The 24,141-nt window shown below is 45.7% G+C and overlaps 1 protein-coding gene across 2 annotated transcripts in view; it reads left to right on the plus strand.

Moving 5' to 3' along the window:
• Window positions 1–433: 433 nt before the first annotated feature.
• Window positions 434–24,141, plus strand: part of Mrtfb (myocardin related transcription factor B) — a 168,881-nt gene continuing 145,173 nt past the window's right edge. Inside the window, exons 1-2 of one of the 2 annotated variants that reach the window (XM_052759556.1) lie at window positions 434–488; window positions 7,451–7,511. The gene's annotated coding sequence lies outside the window, so the exon portion shown is untranslated. The remainder of the gene's footprint in view (window positions 489–7,450; window positions 7,512–24,141) is intronic. The other variant, XM_052759557.1, reaches the window with a different exon arrangement.

The following is a 24,141-nucleotide window of genomic DNA, read 5'->3' on the forward strand; positions in this document are numbered from 1 at the left end:
CATCGGAAAAGCCCTGACTTCACAATCAGGTCGGCTCGTCCTGGCTGCCCCCCACTCTGGAATGGGGAGGCGGTAAGAATGCACTCACTGAGGCACTGTGAGCGTGCTGGGGTAGCAGGCGCTAACTGGCTGACCATCTGACTTTGGGCGCAGCCAGTGTTAGGCTGCAACCTCGGAGCTCTCTGCTCCGCAGCCGGGCCTGCGCATGCGCCCCGGGCCAGCCAGGTGAGAGCGCCGTGTAGCCCTCGCACCTGGGCTTTAACCCTTCCGGGTCACCGGCGCGGGTGGACGCCGGGTGGGAGAAGAGAAGCAGGTCGTGAACGCCCCCGGGGTCCGCACGGCGCTTCCTGGAGCTTCCAAACCGGGGTCCGTGCCCTCCTCGTTCGGGTGGGAGGGGGGTGAGCGCGGGGCGGAGCGAAGTCTCGCGAGATCTGGCGGTAGCTGCAGCGGCGGCGGCGGCGGCGGCGGCGGAGGTGGTGGCCCGGGAGGTGAGCGGCGGACGGGCAGGAGGCGGCCGTTGGGGCTGAGGAAGGGGCGAGCTCCGGAGGGCGAGGCCGGGCTCGGGGACAGGGGCGGGTGGCAGGCCCGCGTCCTCGCTGGCCCCTCGAGGCTGCCGCGGCGCCGCCCGGTGCGTGCTGTCCCGGGACTGGCGCGGGGCGGGGCGCGGCGGGGCGGTCTCGGGGCCCCCGGAGCCAGGCGTCCCTCTCCGGGGTCCCCGCGCGCCGCCGCGACCCGATCTCCTCCGGCAGCCTCGGCTTGCTTGGTGCCGGCGCTCTCCTTGCGCGCTCCCACGCTGGCACTGCAGGGAGCCGCAGCGCCCTGGCCGAAGCCGCGCTGCGGGGACGTGGTGGGATGGGGACGGCCCACGCCCCGGGCTCACCTTCCGTCCTCCTCCCCAGCCCTGCGCGCCTCTCCTCCTGCGCCCCCGAGGGGTGCAGAGGGTGCGTCTGGAAGCCCTCCCGAAATTGCACGCAGCGTCCCACGTTTCTAGGGAGAAAGTTTGTCCCCTCCCAGAAGGTTCCCTAGCCCCGAGTGTTCAGAACCGACCTTTGGCCCTGTGTGAGAGCTGGTGCCCACAGTGACGAGGGATGCGCTGGGCGTCCCAGGCCAGGCTCAAGGCTGGCCTCAGGCAAAGCAAACTTTGAAAAGTTTGATTCTTGTCTGAAGCCCGAGGTCGCACTCTTGGGATGAGTGATTGTGATGCTGGTGATCAAGGCCTCTTCCTTCTGAGGCAAACGTTGGTAAAGCCCACCTTGCCACCCTGACACGAAGTTCGTAAATAAAATACCTTTGTAGACATGACCCAAGGTCCGTAGAGTGCTCCCTCCCCTTTAGGTGTAAGGAAGAAATAAAGGAAAGAGGTGCTGTGGCGTTTGTATAGCCCAGACGCCCTGCTAGGACGCAATGACCCTGCGGCCAGTGAGTGTGTTTGGAGACAGACGTACGTATGTATGTATATATGTACACATGCATTTTTCCCAAAGTCAGGAGCAAAGATTGGGTCCTGAGAAAACCATCTTACTGTGGATAATTGATGCTAATGAAAAACAGTGTAGCTTGAATGACAGCATACAAGATAAATCACAGCCTGTCTCAGTCAACACTCAAATAATACAGCCCTCCAGGAATGCAGTACTCCATGCTACATTGTAACCTACCCTTTGCATTACAAACTCTTGAGTTATCGCCATTTAAGGGATCACACCAAATCCCTAGTGTTTATCGTTGATAATAAGGAAATAGAACATTGGAATTGTTGGGTTTGGTGTAGTGGCTCCGTTTGTACCTAGCGCTGGGGTGCAGGTGAAATGTGCTGTGTGGAAGTTCATACAGTTCCCTATTCCCTCACCATTTTGTCCTTCATATTTGGGGCAGGACGGTGGGTGTTTCCCAGAGTATCTTGCCAAATGGTTCAGTATTGAATCCTAAAGTAATGTTAATCTATAGTGAGCTCATGGGTAAGGGTAGCCTGGATTACCACCTCTACCACCCAGATGTTGTATGGGTCTAGATCCTGCATCCCAAATCCATATGCTTTCTGCTTCCGTCTAGGAGTCTCTTCAGTAATTAACAATTTGCCTTGGGGACAGTTCTGCACTCATGAGAACTACTATATAAACCACACGCTCCATTATCTAGCTAATTATAACAGAATTTAATACACACTTTTCATTGGGAATTAAAAACAAAATTCTCTCTGATGTGTCTGATATATAAAAAAGACTGGTTGGTTGGTTAATGACGTTTGATTGGTTATCTTCAAGTCTCAGGAGGCGTGTTAGTACCTGTTCATCTCAACTGTTTCTCTTCGGAGGAAGTCCTTGTTGGGAATGTTGGTCACACTTGAACTGCCTAGCAGCTTGAGGTGAGAATGGAGTTGGAAGCTTCAGCAGCCTCATGGATGGTGGTAACTGAGTGGCATTGAGTACCAATCAGTGCAGCCCCTACTTAAGTGGCCTTTTCTATTTTGATATTCTTATTAGTCAATTTGGAAAATACAGATGTGCTCAAAAGTGAAAACTGAAATTACCCATGAAAGTAGTTCTGGGGATGGCTCACAAAAAAACTGTCTTCACTGGAAAGTTCTTGCTGAAAGTTGAGCTCAGTCCATTTTGTAGCTACAGTGTAGCAAGTTTTTTCAACTTGCTTACATTTGAAAAAGAAGTTTATTTTTTAGGTATGAGTTGCTTCTTGCCATAGAATATTTATTCTGGTCACTTGTTACTTTAGAAAGGTGCTGGAAATCAATATCTAAAGACTTGTGAGAATAGGATCCATTTAAAGTTGTCTCGTCATAGATAAAGTGAATTCTTTGAGTTGAAAAGTCATCTAAATCAAAAGTAATTTTTATTGCTCCAAGCAAGCAAGCACTATCCACTTCCAGGATTTAAAAAAAAAAAAAAAAAAAAAAGCCAGTACTTTTGGTAGTTTTGTTTTTATTAATCACTACTTTAAAAAACACTCCTGTTTTAGTTAGGATTTCTATTGCTGTGGTAAACACTATGACCAAAAGCAACTTGGGAAGGAAAGGGTTTGTTTTGCTTACACTTCCACATCACAGTCCATTGTTGAAGAAAGCCAATGTGGGCACTCAGGCAGGAATCTGGAAGAGGAGCTGATGCAGAGGCCATGGAGGAGCACTGCTCACTGGCTTGCTCAACCTGCTTTCTCATAACACTCAGGACCACCTGCCCAGGGGTGGTGGCACTGTCCACAGTGGGCTGGGCCCTCCCCCCAGTCATCAGTTAAGTAGATGCAGCCCAGGCTTGCCCACAAGCCAGACTTGTTGAGGTTCCCTCTTCTCATATTACTTTTGTGTCAAGTTGACATAAGTCTGGCCAGCACAGCATACCTGTTCTTAAATGAATTAAGTATGAATTATGAATTAAGAGCGTGTCTGGATGATGAAGCTATCTCAGAGAAATAGGGACTGCACAAACATGTTCATGCATTGGTTGGTTTCTGACAACAAAAGCTGGACCCAAGGGGTGACTTGCAAACAAAGCTGCTCACTGGATCCTTCATCTAACCGGAATTCTTTACTCTGAAGATTTAAAAATCACGGTCAACTCTCAGAACCATTTTTTAAAAAAGTGTTTAGAAGAAAGCCTCTGCACGCATGAGGTTAACATGAGTTATTTTGATCTGCTGTTTTATTTGTTCTTCCGTTCTGTAAAGCTTGTTCCTCTGATAACTTTTTCTCGGATGGGTCATCCTTAGATTAATTTCAGCGATTCACAATTGCTACTGCTTGGGAAGAAATGTGTTTGAAAACACTGACTGTAGGAAGCAGGCAGTGTATGTGCAGAGCTGTCCCCTGGTGTCTCAGCCATTGGACACTGAGAGTGGCTCACAGGAAACCCAACTGCACAGCAGTGCTTGTGCAGCTTGCCCCTTCTCAGGTCTGGTGGTCCCCCACTAGCAGCTCGTCATAAGACCCTAGGGCTTGATTGTCAAGCAGACAAGTGCTGAGCTAAGCGGAGGCCCAGGGAAATGTTGGGTGGGTGTGGCAGCCCACCTGTCATATATAGGTATGCAGAGATGGCATACCTATATCAGTGAGCTCTGGGTTTGATTGAGAGAACCTGCTTCTATGAATAAGGTGAAAGAGCAACCAAGGATGATCCCTGACATCTATCTATCTCAGGCCTTCACATGCATTTACACACACACACAGACATGTGGGTATACACAGTGTACATTACATACACATGAAAACGCAGAAGCAGCAGCAGAGTGGAGCACATACCCCAGGACTGCTGACCACCACCGGAGTCTGGGCAGGGAACGGGGGGGGGGGGGGGGGGGGGGGGGGGGCACTTTGCATTTTACCAAGTCAGCCATGGCTACTGCTCTAGAAACCACACTTTAGCATCATCACATGCTTTGCTTGCCTTTCAATATCGAATTTAAGAGAATATTCCCCCCTAATCATTAAATTTGAACTCTGGCTTTCAGGCAGTTCTCTTTGTGTGAGTATTTTTTCAACATTTAAGAGTTCTGTTTATATAGACAAAATATTCATATGACTCAAACACTTAAATAATGTCGGCATGTCTGGAAAGCCAAGTTTTCAATTCTCTTGGGTCCCCCCCATATAGCTTTTATCTGTTTCCTATAAATATGTTCATCATTTCTCTTTGTAGATACAAGCAAATGCCAGTGGGCTGTAATATTTCTTTATATAAAGTACAGTGCACTATGTAGCCTGTCTTGCCCTGGCTCTCCATTAGTTACTTAGTTTATATGCTCTTGAGAGTGTTTGATGTTAGCACTTAGTAAGTGTGTAGTGTTCATTTACAAAAAACACTTTATTTTAAAGATTGTATTCATTTTTATTTTATGTGTATGTTTGCTTGTATGTATGTCTGTGTACCACATGCATGCAATGGCCTTAGAGGGCAGAAAGGGTGTTGGATTCCCCGAGATAGGAGTTACAGTTGGTTGTGAGCCACCATGTGGGTGCTGGGAATCAAACCTGGGTCCTCTGCAGGAGCAGCCAGTGCTCTAACTTCAGAGCCACTGGTGTCATCAGCCCCAGAAAACATCTTTAAATAGCTCTAGGCATCTGTTCTGTCCTGGGTCTGCTTAGCTAGCTCCACTTGGAAACATTCATTTTGTCTTCAGTGTTACAGACCTTCCTTGCCATGGTAATGTCCTCCCAGAAGTGGGGTTGCTGGGTTAGTGGGCTGTGTGTTTTAATTTTCATAAATACTTTGTTCATAAGTTGCACCATTTTGAACTTACACAGGTGTGCTTGTCCTAAGGTTTTGTGGAGGGTTGATTCCAAGACTCCTGTGTAGATGATGAAATCCAGGTTTGCTTGTGCCTTAATTTGAGATAGTGTTTACATGTAACACATAAACATACTCCACAGGCTGTGAAATAATCTGTGGATTACATGCTATGCTGGATAGTTTTATATCAACTTGACACAAACTAAAGTCATCTGAGAGGTGGGAACTGCAAATGAGAGAATGCCTTCACAAGATCTGGTTACAGGCAAGCCTACAGGGCATTATCTTGATTAGGGATTGATTTGAGAAGGCCCCATTGTGGGTGGGGCCACCCTTGGGCTGGTGGTCCTGGGTTCTATAAGAAAGCAGGCTAAACAAGCCATAGGGAGCAAGCCAGTAAGCAGCACCTCTCCATGGCCTCCACATCAGCTCCTGCCTCCATGTTCCTGTCCTGACTTCCTTCAGTGATGGACAGTGATGTGGCAGTGTGAGCCCAATAAACCCTCTCCTCCCCAGCTTGCTTTGGTTATGGTGTTTGATCACAGCAATAGCAACCCTAAAACACATACACAGCCCGATTCAGTGTGTGCCATGTCACTCTTTTTTTGGGACTGTGCACGTAGAAGTCAGAGGACAACCTTGGGTATCAGTCTTCACCTTCTACCTTGACTCTCCAGCCCCATTAAAGAAAAAAAAGGATATTCTTAAAAAACAATCTATTTATGTCTGTAGGTGTTTTGCCTGAATGTGTATCTGCGCTCAGGGTCAGGCAGTGTCTATGGAGGCCGGAAGATGTTGTGTCCCCTGGGACTGGAGTGATAGATAATTGTGAGCCACCATGCAGGTGCTGGGAATTGAAGCCAGATCTTCTGGAAGAGCAGCCAGTGCTCTAGCTCCACATGTTTTCTTTAAGGTTCTCATGGTTTCTGTCAGTCTTCCATAGAGCCTGAATTTGGATGTACTAAGAAGTGTCCTCATTTCTGTTTCTGTTAAGTCTGTGGGTTTACTTCTACACTTCAGTCTTTGGTCCAAGATTTAGTGTGGTGTTCTAGGGGCCCGCAGACTCAGTTCCATCTCTGCAAGTATCCACTGTACTCTGGTGCCTTTGCCCCAGAGCCTGCTGGGAGCTTAGTGCTGGCTGCTGTGTGTATGTGTTAGGCACATCTTTGCACTTTGTGTCCTACTTTTCTAGGGGAAATAAAAGAAGTAAAATTGCATTAAAGAAATAACTCAAAAGTCTGTTTAGCTTTTTCCAAGCCTGGATTGCCTCATCTGTAAAAGGAGGAAGGGGCAAACTTACGTTTAAGTATGCACAACCTCTGCCTTCTCTCATTGTTTCCTACTCTCATTGACATTTTTAAAAGAGAAAAGCCACAGGAATGTTAGAGTTCAAGTTAGAATTAAGATCTTAGTCTATGCAGGGTCATCACCGTTTTTGGTTTTTGGTTTTTTTGTTGTTGTTGTTGTTATTGTTTTTCCAATTATTTTACTGCTGTGGTGATATAGCCCAGGGTCTTTTTTGCTAGGAAAGCACTCTACCACAGTAAAAACGTCATATCCAGCAGCTTGTTCGGCTGGTGATTTATACCTCAGTAGGTTGGAAACTGAAGAGAGACCATGTTCCTCCTATGAAGAACACCTAGAACCCATGCAAATACCTGGTAGAGGCAAACCAGACAATGGTAGACAAATGAAGGAAGAATCGACTCTGGTCTTCCTTTTTGTCTTGCAAGTCAGGTAGCTCATCCCACCTGTTATACTCTTAGCACTTTGGAGACAGTCATAGGAACCAAACAGACATTAGAGAGATGTAATGAGAGGATGATTTCTCTTTACAAGGAGCTATAATAACAAAAGCATGAGTGTTTGTTCAACGTGTATGTTCAAGAGCCGCCGAGGAGTCGATGGCTGGGTCATCCAATGTGACCCTCGTGTCTATAGTTGGATGCTGTTGGTAGACACACAGAAAATGGGCCCAGAGGTGTGATGGCTGACTGAAGATACCCTGATTGGTGCAGGTGGTCTGAACACCATGCCCAGCTCTTAGCCAGAGGCAGAGTACCCGTTATCTGTGGGTCCCTGAAGGGTTTAGATGTTTTCCCTTCACGGTCAGGGTCCCCTTTTTGGTGACCTCAGTGCTCTGGCTTGTCTGTAATCACCTGCTGGCATGTGGTAGGTGGTCAAGAAAAAGTAATTTCTACTTCTTTTTTCAGGTTCATAATAAAGGTGCTAAGGAAGATAATGTAAGACAGGAAAATAAATATTTTTATTGAGGTAAGTCTTTTATGATTTTAAAACAATTTCCTTTTAAGACATAAATTCTTTTTTTTTTTTTTTTTTTTTTTTTTTTTTTTTTTTTTTTTTTTTTTTTTTTTTGGTTTTTTGAGACAGGGTTTCTCTGTGTAGCTTTGCGCCTTTCCTGGAACTCACTTGGTAGTCCAGGCTGGCCTCGAACTTACAGAGATCCGCCTGGCTCTGCCTCCCGAGTGCTGGGATTAAAGGCATGCGCCACCACCGCCCGGCTTAAGACATAAATTCTTAACAACTACCTTTCCTCTAATGTAATGGGTAGTTGTCTTACGAGTGTTTGAGGTTATGGAATCTAGAGGTGGTGAGGTGTGCAGAGGCTACATTTTACATTTGTGCCATCTTGGGGGGAGAGAGAGAAACACACACACACACACACACACACACACACACACACGCGCGCGCGCGCGCGCACGCATGCACGGAGGGAGAGTGCATGTGTAGAGGTCAGAGGACAACTTTGGGGAGTTGATTCTTTCCTTCCATTATGGGATCTGGATCAAACTTAGGTGCTTAGGCTTTTGGGGCAAGTTCTTCCCCAGCTGAGCCGTCTTGTCAACCCTAACAACTCCTTATAATAAATAGTGCACAGGTAGGCTGAGGTGGACTTGATAGGCAGTAGTAGGTCCTGAATGAAGGAGACTCTCCTGTACCTCCTCCTGTGTCTTACTGGGAATAATAGTATAATCCCCCTACATTTCCTTAAGATTCTGCAGTTCTTGGTTCTGGAATTCCTTTTCTGTGGTAGTATAGTTGTTTATATAGCCCTTTTGTTTTACTGGTGAGAATGCCTTGAAACCCCAGTTCTAAGTTACTTGTGGGAAGTGAGTAGTGAATGGAAATCTTTTTTTTTTTTTTTCGTTTTTCGAGACAGGGTTTCTCTGTGTAGCTTTCCGCCTTTCCTGGGACTCGCTTGGTAGCCCAGGCTGGCCTCGAACTCACAGAGATCCACCTGGCTCTGCCTCCCGAGTGCTGGGATTAAAGGCGTGCGCCACCACCGCCTGGCGTGAATGGAAATCTTAATTCAAACTCAGTTGCATTGGTGAAATGCACTGTAAGCTGATCTCAAGACTTTCTCACACGGTGATTGGTCCAAATTCGGTGTCTCTAGCAGCTTCCTCCCATTGCAGGCAGTTTTGAGTTTAAACTGGCAGACTCGGTGGTCACTGGATAAAGTTGGGCAGAGGGGGAGGTTGAGTCTGAGCATTCAGGGTGTGTGACTGTCAACTTTCTAGAAGAAACTGTCTTGCAGTGATGGAGGTAAGATGTAGTTGGAAGATTTCCTGTGTCCCGGCCTGCTGGTGATCAGGACAAATCTCTCCCACTTGCGTCCCCCAAGTAAACACACAGAGACTTATTAATTATAACTACATGGCCATGGCTCAAGCCTTTTGCTAGCTAGCTCTTATATCTTAAATTAGCCCATAGCTATTAATCTATGTGTCACCACGTGTTCCGTGGCTTTATCTGTGTCTCATTACCTGTTGCTCCTTGGGCAGCTTGCTAGCATCTCTCCCTGCCTTCTTCCTGTCTCTCTCTTTGAATTTCCTGCCTGCCTCTAAGCTGCCTTGCCATAGGCCAGATAGCTTTATTTATTAACCAATCAGAGCAACACATATTTGCAGTGTACAGAAAGACATTCCCCCATCAGTAAGACTGAGCTTGTAGGAAGGAGTCAAACTGAGCTGTGTAGTGGAAACAGGAGGTTCCCGGAATCAGTCTGATTTATTCTCTCCTTGTACTTTTAGGCTAAAGGTCGAACTTTGGATGTGGTCGGGGGCGAGGAAAGCAGTAGCCACAAGCTATTTACTAAGCTCCACATCCCTCAGCTCTGTGTCCCATACTCCCTGAAAAATTTGCTTCCTTGTCAGCCCTGAAAGCTGTGCCTTGTGTGTGGTGTGATGGAAATCTCTCTGGAGCTAGGCAGAAGAAAGCTGCCACTATTTAGCCTGGTTGCTGATTTGACATCTGAGTATACAGTGCGAACCAGCCTTCCCCTTTAGCATAGACACAGCTCCACACAAGCTCTTTTTCCTCCTGTGTCTTCAGAGAAGGGAAGGTGAAAGTTAAGTGTGTATGTTAAACCCAGTAAATTTCATCTTGATTGCCTTTCAATCGATTCTAATGTGACAGAATTTTTCAGTCTGAGCTTGTTCTAGCAGCCTTCAGTCAAATGAGAATTGCTGTCAGGGGAAAGGGTACCCTCCCACACCTCTCCCTGAGTGCTTGAAGCCATCCCACTTCCTCTTTCTTTTACCTTCAGAACTGACTGCTGACACTTGGGAATTATAATCAGATTGCATCAGTCTTATGGAAAGGTTACCAATTACTGTTCTGCACAATATGCACTTCAAATGTCTTGGTTCAGTGCTTTTAAATTCCTGCTAGGTGAATGAAGGCTTTGTGTCACACCCTGATTTAATACATTTGATGAGAGACTTTATTGATGGCTTCTTGTCTTCAGTTCTATGGCGGGGGCTGGATGGAGGAGGGAGATTACTTAGTATGAAGTCTTCGAGGGGTCTTTTGGCGGTTGTTCCATGAAGCTGGATTCTGGAAGAAGCGTGGCTGGTTCAGTGATTGGGACTGAGGATAAGCCCTGTCTGGGGTGTCACATGGAGCTGTGAGCAGGAAGAAGTTTTCTTGTGGTGCATTCTTGAGTACTGTGCCCTGCTTTCCTGACCTCATTTTGTTCATTGAGTATCTGATAGAAGGGCACAGTAAGATTGTGGAATATGTCCTTGTAGGTTTTAAAATGCATGTCTCAGATCCTTTCTTTGGTCCCAGATCCATCTGTCTGTGTGTCTGTGCATGTCCACAGAGGATGTGGGTATTGTGTTAGGGATGGTGTTGTAGACTGCAGTTTTGAACAGAGTGACAGTCAAGCTGTGTCGCCCTCCCAGTGCTGTTTTCTCTTGATTTCCTGCATCTTTAGCCATTGCCTGACAAGTCTCTTGGCTGGCCAGGGTGTCTGGCTATGTTCAATACATCATAGTCTTGTTTAATTTAGCAGCGCTCTGAGGTGAAAGGCTCCTGACAGCCAAGTACAAACAGACCTTCTGCGGATGTTGATGAAGTCAGAGGAGAGAATGCTCATTTCCCTCATTCTGTGCCAGTCAAGAGGCTGGCAGATTTTCTCCTCGTGTGGCAGAGGGCTTGGACTTGTTGAGGTTGCTGTGAGCAGCAGGAGTGAGCTGTGTGTTGGAGAACCCTTTTCCTTGTGCAGTCTTACGTTGGTTCCCTCCTATACCTGCTGGCTGATTGCGTTGTATGCTCTTTTGTTCTTGGCTCCGTTTACTTTGGATTTCATTTTGTGGTTGGTCACAATGGGGATTTATTGGTAGAAAATCAATCCTTTCTTCATTTGAACAGACTCTATGTTCTTAAGACAGATTATCCTGTTGCAGGCAGATTCAAGCAGGCCCCTGAGTGGGGGCACTATTCTATGCCTCTGTGCCATTATTTCTTAAAGTAATAGTTTTACTCATACTTAGCTCATATACTGCGAGGTTCATGAAGGGGTCTTTAGTGTGTTCACAGAGTTCTACCCTAGTCACTACTGTCTAAGTCCAGCATACTGTGAGCACTACATGAAGAAATGCCAGCCCTCAGTCACTTCCCACTCACCATCCCGTTCTTGGTGGCACTAATTGTTGTTGTCATAGATTTGGCTGTTCTGGATGTGTCATGGAAGTGTAGTCATTCAGTATGTAGCCCTTTTAGTTAGGGTGTCAGTTACTGTGATAAAACACCATGCCCGTAAACAACTCGGCAAGGAAAGGATTCATTTTAGTTTTAAACTCTTAGGTCACACACCTTGACTCAGGGAAGTCAAGGCAGGTACTCAGGACAGGAACCTGGAGCTGATGGAAAGGGGTGCTGCTTATTGGCTTGCTCTTCATGGCTTACTCAGCCTGCTTTCTTATAAAACCCAGGACCACCAGCCCAATAGGTGACCCTGCCCACAGTGAACTGAGCCCTCCTCCATCAATCATTAACCAAGAAAATATATAGTAGGCTTGCCCACAGGCCAGTCTAGTGGGACATTTTCTCACTTGAAGTTCCTTCTTTTCAGATGACTCTGGCTTATGTGAAGTTGACATAAAACTGTCCAGCACAGCATGTTACTGAGGTTCATTTACATTGTAGCAGATATCAGAGCCTCATTTTTACTTCAGTGTATTCAGTTGTATGGATATATATTATTTTATTTATCAGTTGGTAGACATTTGGGTGCTTTCCTCTTCTTGGCTTTTACAAATAGTGCTTTTGTGAACTTCTTTTTTTGTTTTGTTTTGTTTTGGTAGTGGCTTTTAATTTGTGTGTTGGGGCGGGGAGTGGAGGTGCACAGAATGGGCTCAGACTCTAAGCTAGGTGGGGACAAGAATGTCATTATCTCCAGTGATTGTTTCTTCTGGTCCTTGCTGATGGGTGTGCTGTGCACAGTGAACCTGCCATCCATGGCATGTTTAAGCCATGTGCATAGGGCACCCCACTAACACTCTACTCTTTGACCAGTTGTAAGGTTCTGCATTAGCCACCATCCACTGCACAAAGAAACTTCTTTGATGAATCCTGAGAGCTGCACTAATGTGTGGGCAAGAGACGTGAATTCAGAGAGAGGTTTGCTGCTGTGTCCATTTAGCAGAATAAGAGTAGTAGGTTTAGTGAAGTGCCCAGCCACGAATGGAGCATCTGTATCATCTCCTCCTCACAGGGGCAAGGAGCATCACAGAAGAGAGGGCAGAAAAATTGTAAGAGCCAGAGGTTAGGGAGGCCCAGAGCAAAGCTGTCTTCCGGGTGTGACAGGACTCACAAGCTCACAGCACCTGGGGTTGCCTACACAAGAACAAGCCAGTCAGCATTTTAGCATTGAGTGGGGTTCACGATCCTGCCCTCCCAACTGAAGGGCTGTGGACAGTTGATGGTTTCTGGAGAGGAGAGAGTCAGGTTTTTTTAAGGGTGTGTCTCCTGGTAGTGCAGTCACTTGTAACCCCACACTAGGAGGATATGGACAACCCAGATTGGACTCTGGCTCATAAAAACAGAAAAAGAGGACAAGAGGTTGTAGGAAGTAGGAGGTGAGGGTGAGGCTAAGGGGAGGAGTTGAGTGAATGTGGTCAAAATACACTGTATCTAGTCACCAAATAAAAAATAAAATACTATACTAGAAGGCTTTTCAGTGTAGTCGTAGTCAAGTGTAGATTTAGATGCGATGCTTTGATGCCCAGGAATAAGCCCAAAGCAAGCCACTTGGCTTCAGTTTCCTCATGCTTATAGGAATGAAAGCACCCTCCTTGTAATGGGTTCAGCATGTGAGGTGGTGGTCTGAGCTCAGGCCCCTGCTCCAAGGCGCTCAGGGCACAGCGCTCTCTGTAGAGTGCCACTTTGGGTGGCTGGGGAAGAATGTTGGTTGTGGGAGTTGGATGTGTCCTGTTCTGGAGTTCACATTTTGTCCTTAGCAGTAGGTAGGGGCGTCCGAGGTATCTACAGAGGACAAAGAATGACACTGTTATTGTAGTTCCAGTATGCTAGGGCCCAGGTGTGAGGATAACAATTGGGCTTTGTGTTGCTGTACCTGAGAGCTGGTGAGGACCCGAGCTGGGTGCTGGGGGTGCAGTGGAGAGACAGAGGTGGAAAGCACGGGAGGAGTTAGTCAGGATGCCGGGCTGCACGCAAACAGGAAGCTCACACATACTGTTGCAAGTAAGAGAATTCTTCAGAAAATCCCTGGAGAAGGGCGCACAAGTAACAGTACTGCAGAGACCAGTGGGACTGCAGGCACCCTGCAGATAAGCATTGGCCTGGTCCCTGGGCAGGCAGCCGGAGAGTGAAGGAGCCTCCTCCCAGCCGTCCCTCTAGGAGTCACAGTGACACTCCAGCCTTGAGTTTTGTGCTATCTCTGCTGGAGCCCTCTGCTGTCCTCACTGAGTTCTCACAGAAAGTTCACCTGTGCGCATCAGTCTGGGAATGTGAGCTGGCCCAGGATCTGAAATGAAGGGAGAGGTCAAGGGCACCTCACAAGTTTGTGGCTTTGGGAACCATTCTGCCCAAGAGTAAGGAGGTTCAGGTTGGGCAGAGCAGAAGGTAGGAAGTCAGCTGAACAGTTTTAGAATGGTAGTCTGGTATAACACTGCTGGGGATAACATTTTAAGTATCGGATTGATTTGGCTTCCTTCACTGCTAAAAGCTAGGGATTGTTCTCTTCACTGTGCCTCTAGAGCCTGTATAACTTGCCTTATAACTGGTGTTCGGAGCAGGTGTTTGGGTGGATGCTCTCTTGGATGGGGAGTTACTACATCAGGCCAGGTAATTGAAAAGCTTTGGATCTTATTGACTAAGGGACATTTCTAGTTCAGATACTCTGTAGTCGGTGATTTCCATGTTCAAGTAATATTATTGTGCCTATTTCTTCCTTTCTGTTTTTCATTCTTTCTTATTCCACCTGACAGTTAATGATGTTTAATTACATGTTGATAGCCCTGTCAATAAATTAAAAAACATTTTTTTTCTAAAATTAGACTTAGGTAATAAAATGATACAGACGGAGAGACTTAAGAATAATTGAGCCTTATCTGACTTCAGATCTCTCCAGTAAATGCAAGATGTTTATGAAACACTTGGAGTGATATAGATTGTACTCAGAACACGTGCTCTAATCAGCCATGGAGCTATGAAGCAGGAGCTTAGCAACACAAGTGTTACTGGGAGCGAGAGACTGGAAGTTCACCTTCAGAGTAAGAGTTTGTTCATGGCAAGACTTGAGGATTTTTGTATTCCAAAAGCAGATATTAGCTTAGTTTCACCTTTTATGTAACAATAAAATGAATCACAGGTTTCAAATCTTGGTACCTTGAAATCAGACTCCTTATTTCTATCTCTTAATAACCACCAGACACTAGTCTACAAGTACAATTTGGCTTTTTTTTTTAAACCCTTTAATTTTGATGTGACTCTGCTTCCAACTCCATCTTCTCTCCATATCCAGGAAAACCAAACTATTGGTATCTTGGGTGTGCTGCAATTTTTATTATTTAAGTTTTAGAAAAGCATACTTCTATTTATATATATTAGCAATATTATGTTCTTACTTGGGCAAAGCAGGTTTTTTGTTTTGTGTTATTGTTTTAGTTTTTCCAGACAGGGTTTCTCTGTGTAGCCCTGGCTGTCCTGGAACTCTCTCTGTAGACCAGGGTGGCCTCAAACTCACAGAGATCCATCAGCCTCTGCTTCCCAAGTGCTGAGATTAATGGCATGTGCTACAACCACCCAGTGGGCAAAGTGTTTTTATGGAAAAATACAATTGTGTTGCTTTTTAGGCTAAACACTCTTGTCTCACCACCCTACCAATGGCATGTTATTATTGGTATCTGCATGTTCAGCCATCAGTATCTATGACTCTTGTTTCCAAACATTCTGTGGGTAACAGAATCCAAGGATATGCAAGGCCCTTTGTGGTAGTTTGAATAGGTATGGCCCTCTAGACTGATGTGTTTGAATGCTTGGTCTATAAGGAGTAGCACTATTGGGAAGTGTGGCCCTGTTGGAGTAGTTGTAGCCTTGCTGGAGGAAGTGTGTCATTGTGAGGGCAGGTTTTGAAGTCTCCAAAAGGAACTCTCAGCTCCTTTTCCAGCATCATGTTTGCTGCATGCCTCCATGCTTCCCGCCATGATGACAGTGGACTGAACCTTTGAACTGTAAGCCAGTCTCAATTAAATGTTTTCCTTTAAGAGTTGCCTTGGTCATGTGTGGGGGCCCAAATTACTCAAGGTCAGAGAATCTGAGCTTGCTTTACCTAGCAGGGCTGCATAATGGGATGATTTGGCCACGGGAATATTTATCAAGTGTTTCGAAGGGTCTACATTTGACTGTACATTGTGCTTTGATCTTGCGGGGTGGGGGTGGGGGTCTTTTGCCTTTCCCCTGGGTAGTGGATAAAAGGCCCTTTGGAATAAACCTTGAGGCGACTGAGTATTGACCCAGGGCCCTCCTGAAGCTGTCCTGTGTTTTTCTTATCATCTCTTTTCTATCTTTCTATCATTTCCTCATTCCTCTCTCCTCCCCTCAAGAACCCTTGAAAAGGTGGGAACTGGATTCCCACAGTCATGGTGTCTCTTCACAGCAATAGAAACCCTAAGACACTCTTATATAAAGTGATGTAATGTTTACATATAACCTATACACATTCTTCTGTCTACTTTAAAGATCTATTTTTAATTATGTGTATAGCAGGATATATGCATAAGAGTGCATGCTTGTGGAGGCCTGGAGTTGCTGGCAATTGTAAGCTGCCCAGTGTGTGTGCTGGGAACTGAACTTAGGTCCTCTGCAACAGCAGCACACACACTTTCAAGTGCTGACCTATCTCTCCAGCTCCTTCTGTCTACTTTAATCATCTCTAGCTCACTTATTGTGTCCAGTATAGAAAATGTTGTACTGGACAGTTAGGGAAAGGAGGACATGTGCAGGGTAAAGCAGTGTTTTAAAGATGCCTCCTGTGTGCACTTTGTTGAACCCATAGCTGCAGCACTGACGGATAAAGAAGGCAGGTTGCATTTTCAGTGTTGTTGCCTATTGCCTAGAGTCTTTTCTTTCTGCCATACAGTAGAGATGTGAGCTATTTTTATTTAGTTTTTTTGTTTGTTTAATTGAATCTTTACTATTTTTTTAAATTTATTTTTTATTTTCAATACACCTCAACCCCTAGATCAACTCCACCTCCATTTCCCTTCAGAAAAGAGCTGGCCTCCCAAGGATAGGGTTTTTTTTTCCCCCTTGGTTTTTTGTTTGTTTTTTTTTTAAAGAGTATTGATTAAATTTGGCTGCATATGCAGGTTCTTATCACATTATAATTTAATAGACATTTCTCTGCAAGAAGTCAAGTCACAGCCTTTTAAATTACTGTGAGGTATGTTGCTATAATTATTTAAGAATAACTCATCTTTTTCATTTGAACTGTAGACAAATGCTTGTTCTGTCTGCGTCTGCTTCAGATGGATTAAGGCCTTGCATAGTCTGCATTTTCACAAAGCTACTCAAAGGCTTTGATAAAACAGTCTATCCTAGAATAACCCAGGCCAGGTGTGGTGACTCAGTACTCACACCTCTAATCCCAGCACTCAGAGGTAGGGTTACTGTGAGTTCTAGGCTATCCTAGGTTACTAAGTGAGTTCCAGGCCAGCAGAGCTATAGAGTGAGACTGTGAGCTGGGGATGCCCACTGTCTAAAGCAGTTGCTGCATAAACACAAGCGCATAAGTGTGGATCCCCAGAAGCCACAAAAGCTGGGCAGACTTGGTGGCCTCTTGTAATCGGAGCACTCTGGAGACTCAGACAGGCACACTGGTGAGTGAGACGGGCTGATCAGGGAGCGCTGGGTTTCAGCTGAGAGAATAAATTGCCTTAAGAAATAAAATAGAAAGTGATTGAGCACCAGATGTTAATTGGGTCTACACACATGTGCACATCTGATACACTTGAATGCATGCATACACATGTAAACATGCATTCATGCATGCACTACACATACAGGTAAAAATTTTAAATTTTTTTAAAAGCATAAATAAAGGTGTGGAGTTTGCTTCATGGTTAAGTAATCACGTAGGAAGTTCCTGTTCCAGGGTCTCAGACCTTTACATAGAACATCACACTTTAAATCAGTTATCAAACAGTAGTGGAAGACTGTTGATTTGAGGAGATATGCTTACCAGCTCCTGCAAAAAGTAACCGAAGTGTACCTGCTACACTACAGCTTATTCTGTTTTCCAAAGTGATATTATTCCTTAGGAAGTAGTTAGTGTTGATCTTTACTGATTAACTTTTCAAAAGTGGTGCTATTTAAACAGAATCCACAGCCCCACTGTTGTGATGAGTAAGCAGCTGTTATCAAGACATGCTAAGCACAGGCTTTGCTGAAAAGAGCCTCAGCTTGTCAGGGCTGCTCCTCTGTTGGATACACTGTTTACAGTAGGACCACTTTTCACACACTCTTGACATTCATTACGATTTGAATTTGCTTTATTTTACTTTACTTGTATATTATTATGTAGGTGATATCAAGAGCAGTTTTGTGTGTGTATGTTTGTATACATGTGCATGCATTCATGTGCCATGGTGGATGTGTAGAGGTTGGAGAACTACTTCATGGAGTCAGTTCTCCCCTTCCACCTTTGCATGAGTTCTGGGGATTCAACTCAGGTCATGTATATTAGTCAGGGTTCTCCAGAGGGAAACAGTGGGATGAATAATTACGTTATTATTATATTTATTATATATAAAAGAATTTAAGTCAGCTTCTGTTACAAATTGTAGCATTTGTCTCACAGCTGAGAAACTGAGAACCTGGTAATTTCTTGGTCCTTGAGGTGGGGGTACTTCAGCAGTTAGAGTCATACCACAATAGTAGTAGTCTCTCACTGGAGAGGCCAACAACCCAGTAGCTAGCTGGTCAGGTCAGAGGGCTGGGTGCTTCAGTCTGGCCCCCAAGGCTGGAAGATTCCTGATTGTCCCTCATCCTCAGCCCACAATGGAAATCTGGGAACTCCAGACTGTTGAAGGAAGCAGCAGCAGCAGCATTAGCAACAAATCACCTGGGTGGCTAGAGCAGGCCACATGAGAAGAGGGCTGCTGATTTCCCCTCTGCCGTAACCTTTTTACCTTGGCTACCACAATGTGCCAGCCACAGTTGGGGTGGGTCTCCCATACCAACTAAAGTAATTAGGACACTTCTTCAGGTGAGGCTCCCTACTCAGGTACTTCTAATTTGTGACAAGTTGACATCAAAACCAACCACAATCTCATGCCATTTTGCCAGCCCTGTTTTTTTTTTGGTTTTGTTTTGTTTTTTGTTTTGCTGTTGGACAGAGCATAAATAATGGAAGGGTGGCAGATCCAAATGATGTGTCCCTGTGGAGATGAGTCAGAAAGACTTGAGGGAGAAATCATTGAGTGCACTCTGCTAAAGTGCACATAGAAGTTGAGCTGAGTGGCCGCACTTGGGAGGTAGAGGAAGGGGAGTCAGGACTTCAGTGCCTGTGTTTACAGAAGATCATGCTCCAAAAATACAAAAGGGGAAAGACAGGACAGGCTGTGTGCTGGCTAATCTTAGGTCAATTTGACACACAAACTAAAGTTATCTGAAAGGAAGGATCCTCAGTTGAGAAAAATGCCTCACTAAGATCCAGCTGTAAGGCATTTTCTTAATTAATGATTGATAAGGGAGGGCCCAGCCCATTGTGGGTGGTGACACCATCCCTGGGCTAGTAGTCCTAGGTTCTGTAAGAAAGCAGATTGACAAAGCCATGAGGAGCAAGCCAGTGAGCAGCACTCCTCCATGGCCTGGCTCCAGGTTCCTGCCCTCCCTGCATGAGTTCTTGCCCTGACTTCCTTTGATGATGAATGGCAGTGTGGAAGTGTAAGCCAAATAAACCCTTTCCTCCCCAAGTTACTTTAGTCATGATGTTTCATCCATCGCAGCAATAGAAATCCTAACAGGCTACAACACCCATAAGAGGGAGTTGAGGAGAAGGAGGGAAGGAGGGTACACACACCATTTATAAACACACATTTCTCAAGCATCCATGACAGGTGTGTTCATGCTGTCTGATTTCCTCATGGACAAAGGGACTGTTGAGGTCATTCTTGTTTCTGTCTAGTGAGGTCTGAATTTCAGTTTTTGTCTTACTCAAAGATAGCAGAAGTCCTAAGAGAGTGGGGATTTTTGTGGCCTGCTAGCTCTTTTTCTGGGTGTATTATCCATGGAAAGCTCAGCCTGTAGCAGGTTAAGCAGGTGATAGATAAATGGCACTGGTGGAGGTGCTGGTTACCGCATGGAAAGGTAACGATCACGTCAGAACCCAGTGGTAGGTTTTAGAGCTTTATTAGAAGGGAAAGGGGGGGCGCCAGGCCTGGGGGGAGGGAGAGATGGCAGGAGTAGAGCAGAGAGCAGGGAGTAGAGAGAGAGGGTGGGGGTCCCCATCCGGCTTTTTAAGGTGCAGATTGCGTGTAGTCGCCGGCGCCCCTGATGATGTAAGATGCAAGACCCCGAGCTGTACATGTACAGGATCCTAACATTCTAGACTTTTTGCTTATTATAAAAAAGTGAGTGAATAGGAATAGGGGCGTCATTTCTCCCGGAAAATTGCTTCCAGCTGACTTGGTGGGCATCGGTTGACTCTTAGAGGGGTAGGGAAGGGGGTCTTCCAAGGTAGACAGGCATCCTGGGATGATGGGCTGTCCTGCTGCCCTGGAGCCGTCCAACCCTCTTAGCTTGGCACCCTGGCCGCTTTTGTGTCTGACAGGACGCTGGTGAGACAGAAAAAGCCTGAAGTAGATCCACCTGTCCAGATGGATTTAAGCTGGTTTCTGGAGCTTGGGAAAAAGTTTGAACATGTTAAGAAGCAGCCATGAGAAAATTGGTGACCATTGTAGTGTTTAGTACTCTGCTCATATTGGGTAGTGTTAATGAGAGAGACAGAGAGATTGGAACATGTTTTTAAGCTTTATCAGAGACAGATTATTTTAAGGCACCTGTTTCCTTTACTAGTTTAGCATCCAGGAGACACAGGTGATCAATTGTTAAGAGCATTTAACAGTAATAGATGGTTATATTAAAGTCTGTTTTTGTAGAGCCCAGATACTTTTGGGTCTGGGGGTGTAAATACCTTTTAGCTGTTACAGTTTCTTACTTGATGATCCCTGGACTCCAGTTCTGTGGTGGCCCTGTACCATAAGCTGAGCCGTTAATTAGAAGAGGGAACTGGGAAGAGAAAAGCTTGTGGGGTGAGAACTCATTTCTTTGGAATTAGGGACAAGGCAGAGATCAGTGCCCTGTCTGTGTGCACGAGGAGGAGAAGCACTTCTGACAGGTCTGGAGTGAGGCACATGGAGGGAGCAATGAAATGAAAGCCCCTATCTTAGCTGGAGAATCTTTTCTCATTAAGTAAAATTACAGTTAAGTCTGGGGAGGGGGGTAAGGCTGTCCTCCCTTCCCCGACAATAGGGAAACGAGGAGAGGTGAGACCCCCAAAACTCCCAGGAATGGGTTCGTGGCTCTGTTTTCCAGAAGGAAGGAAATGAATCGCTTCCATGCTGTGTTCTGGGTTCCCTGCAAGCCTGTGGCCAAGCCTAGAGGTCTGTTGGAGGTCTTAGCTTGATGCCCCCATGTCCCTTGGTGCCTGGGTGCAGTCAGCTGACCAGTTGTCTTTCTAGGCAGCACTTTGAACAAGGCTCAATTGATGGCCTGGCAGGGCACGTACTAGCCTGCGTGGCCTCCCCCCCCCCCCCCACTTTGGCAATTCTGTTCTCGGTCTTTTTCCATCTCTCCCTGGTATACCTTAAATACCACAGCTGAAACTTCCACCTGTGGGGTCAGGAGCCTTGCTCTCCAGATGCTTAAGTTTTAGCCCTATGTCAGGGAGGTCTGGAAGACAAGAGACAGATTTTATTATGTGTCTTGAATTTTTTTTCCTTGATGTTTGCTGGCTTGAGGACAGCTTTTGGAAGATCTGCGAGGAGGCAGAGTGTAAACTGATCATAAACTTATTTGCCTGCATCCTAGCCTGCTTTCAGACCCATCTGTGCTTCTCAGGGCAGCTTGAGAACAAGTGGGAGGAGTTAAGGTGAGTTAAAGCCCGCCCAATGCTGGAGAGCGGAAAGCAGAAGTCAGGTAGACAGAAGTGGTTGCACATGTCAGGGAAAACATCAGAAATGGGAGAGGGAGAAGGAAGGGTTCAGAGCTTCGGTAGAAAGCTTGGGGATAAGGTAACTCCTTTCCTTTGCCCATTCGCTGGCAGAAGTTAGATAATTCCCGTGAAGTCATTATGCAGCCAAATTTACTGGTATCCGCCCCTATGTCCCATGGCTGCAGCCAAGAGAGAAAAAATAAAAAATTAAAATAGCAAACTGGGATCACGCTCCAATCTCATGCATCCCTGAGGTAGGAGAAGGATCTATGAATCAGCACAAGTTACTCCCACCTTCATCAAGAGAGGAGTAAGGGCTGGAAGTGTACGCAGCACATGGACCCCCCTGGGGGTCCAACAGCATTGATCTCCTCGTCAAGAGAGAGAAGGAATTGGTACCAGTGCAGCCTAAGGAAGCCCCCAGGGGGTGGGGGGCGGTCCAGCTCGAGTAATATAACTCAGGCTGCAGCGGTGGGAAACGGCGGGGGACTCACCAATTGCATGTGTGGTGGAGGGAGATGCAGCGGTGGTCGCAAGCATACTCCTGACGCAGTACCATGGTGACACAGGTCCTCCATTAGGTTTCCAACAATGTTCAGCCCCGGATGCTGAGTGTGCAGAATTTCCTATTCAAGTCACGGCAACCAAATGATAGATAAATGGCGCTGGTGGCGATGCTGGTTACCGTGTGGAAAGGTCACGGTTACAAGAGAACCCAGTGGTAGTTTTTAGAGCTTTATTAGAAGGGAAGTGGAGAGGAGAGAGAGGGGCGCCAGACCTGCGGGGGAGGGAGAGATGTCGGGAGCAGAGAGCAGGGAGCAGAGAGAGAGGGTGGGGGTCCACGTCCGGCTTTTTAAGGTGCAGATTGCGTGACCACATAGTTGCCAGTGCCCCCTGATGACATAAGACGCGTATGTACGGGATCCTAACAGCAGGGGTTTCACTCCAGAACCTGGCTGCTGACCCTGAAGCACCACTCAAAGCCACTGTGCTGTGTCATGTAGAGAGTGGAAGAATGACTGAGAGGTATTCTGTAACATGAATTGCTAAACAGACTTATTAATAAAAAACAAAAAAGCCGGAGCCCGATGTTGGGGTGAAAGCTGAGCGATCAGAGGAGTAAAACAAGCCCCAGACACAACTTACTGCTAGGAAATCCTCAGCCCAAGAGAGAACTACTTCCTGTATACTCATGCCTATATACCTTTCTGTGCCCTGCCATCTTCCTCTCTGCTCAGCTATATCACTTCCTGTCTGTCTATACAGACCTCCAGACCTCTATGGTTAACTAGTGCTGGGATTAACGGTGTGTGCCATCATGCCTGGCTCTGGTCCCAGTGTGGCCTTGAACTCACAGAGATCCGGATGAAATTCTGCCTCCTGAATGCTAGATTTAAAGGCATGTGCTACCACTGCCTGACCTCTATGTTTAATATAGTGGTTGGCTTTTCCTCTGATCCCCAGGCAAACTTTATTTGTTAGAGCACAAATAAAATATCACCACATTTCCCCTTTTTTTGTCTAAAATAAATAAAAAGTTATAACTAATATAAGAAAAACTATATATAGTAAGTACAATAACTATATACATTATATATAAACAATAAATACATCAACATATCTAGTCCATTTGCATTTGACAAATTCAGCGAAAATATTACATTATCTATCCTATTTTGGTGAGTCCAAAATGTACCTAATTCACTTTCCATCCTAACTTGTATTACCAACCAAAAACTATCCTTTGATGTCTTTCAAACTTACACACTTTACACCTCTTTAATGAGTCTCTTTTCTGAATTTGTTAACAAAGAAAACTATATAACTATCTAATCTTCAACACCCTCAGAGACCCGAGAAGAAAATAATATTAATATCTGGCTCTGGATTTTTATTAATAAGACTGTTTAGCAATTTGTGTTACATTATTCAATATGTATCTTGTTACAGCCTTCCATGAATTGTATACTTATAAGCACTGATGACATTTAACATCAGAATTGTCATAATTTAAAGCTACTTTAAGCATGATAAGAAGTAACATTACTGCTAAGAAAGGCATTCCATTGATGTAGAATAAGTATGTTGGGGTGGAGGCCAGAGGGTGACATCAGATATCATCCACCTTACGTTTTGAGACAGGGTCCTTCACTGAACCTAGGTCTTGCTGATGTGGCTAGATTGGCTGGCTATAGAGTGTGTTTCTATGTCCCACTCTTAAAAAATTATTTTGTGTGTATCTGGTATGCCTGAGTGTATGTTTGTACACCATGTGAGTGTAGGAACCTGTGGAAGCCAGAAGAGGGCATCAGATCCTCTGGAACTGGAGCTACAGTTGCTTGTGACCCGATCACTGCAAGAGCAGTGAGCGCTCTTAACCACTGAGCCATCCCTCCAGCTCCATGCCCAGCTGATTGGGGGTACAGGGAGATAGTGGAAGTACTGGAGAATCAAAGTCAGGGCCTCATGCTTCTACAACAAACACTTTATCCATTGAGCCATTTACCAGAAAGACCTGGCTCACTGCATAAATATAGTAGCACAGGCTGTATACTTTGAGCTACTCAGAATATAAAGTGGTGTATGCAGCCAGCTCTGTCATTGTATTTCTTCTCTTCTGCACTAAGACAGACCTTTCGATTAAGGCAAATTAAAGAATATTGACCCCATTGAGAATTATTAAATGGTAGGAACATGGTGAGATGTGCTTACACCTGGCCTGGGAGACTCCCTATTGCATAGTATTGGAGCTGATCTGTTAGCTGTCCTCTGAGCTGTTAGTAAAGCGAAGTAGCTCTGTGGCTGTGACACAGTCCCTATTATCTGACTGTTCCCTAGCGTAGTGAGGATGATGAGGACTACTGTGTATGAAGTGCCGAATGATTAGTAGCTGGCGGCAGATGTTGGGCCATGGCA

This window comes from Peromyscus californicus, unplaced genomic scaffold (assembly GCF_007827085.1).
Source record: "Peromyscus californicus insignis strain IS unplaced genomic scaffold, ASM782708v3 Scaffold_3__1_contigs__length_106647218, whole genome shotgun sequence".
Lineage (NCBI taxonomy): Eukaryota > Metazoa > Chordata > Mammalia > Rodentia > Cricetidae > Peromyscus > Peromyscus californicus.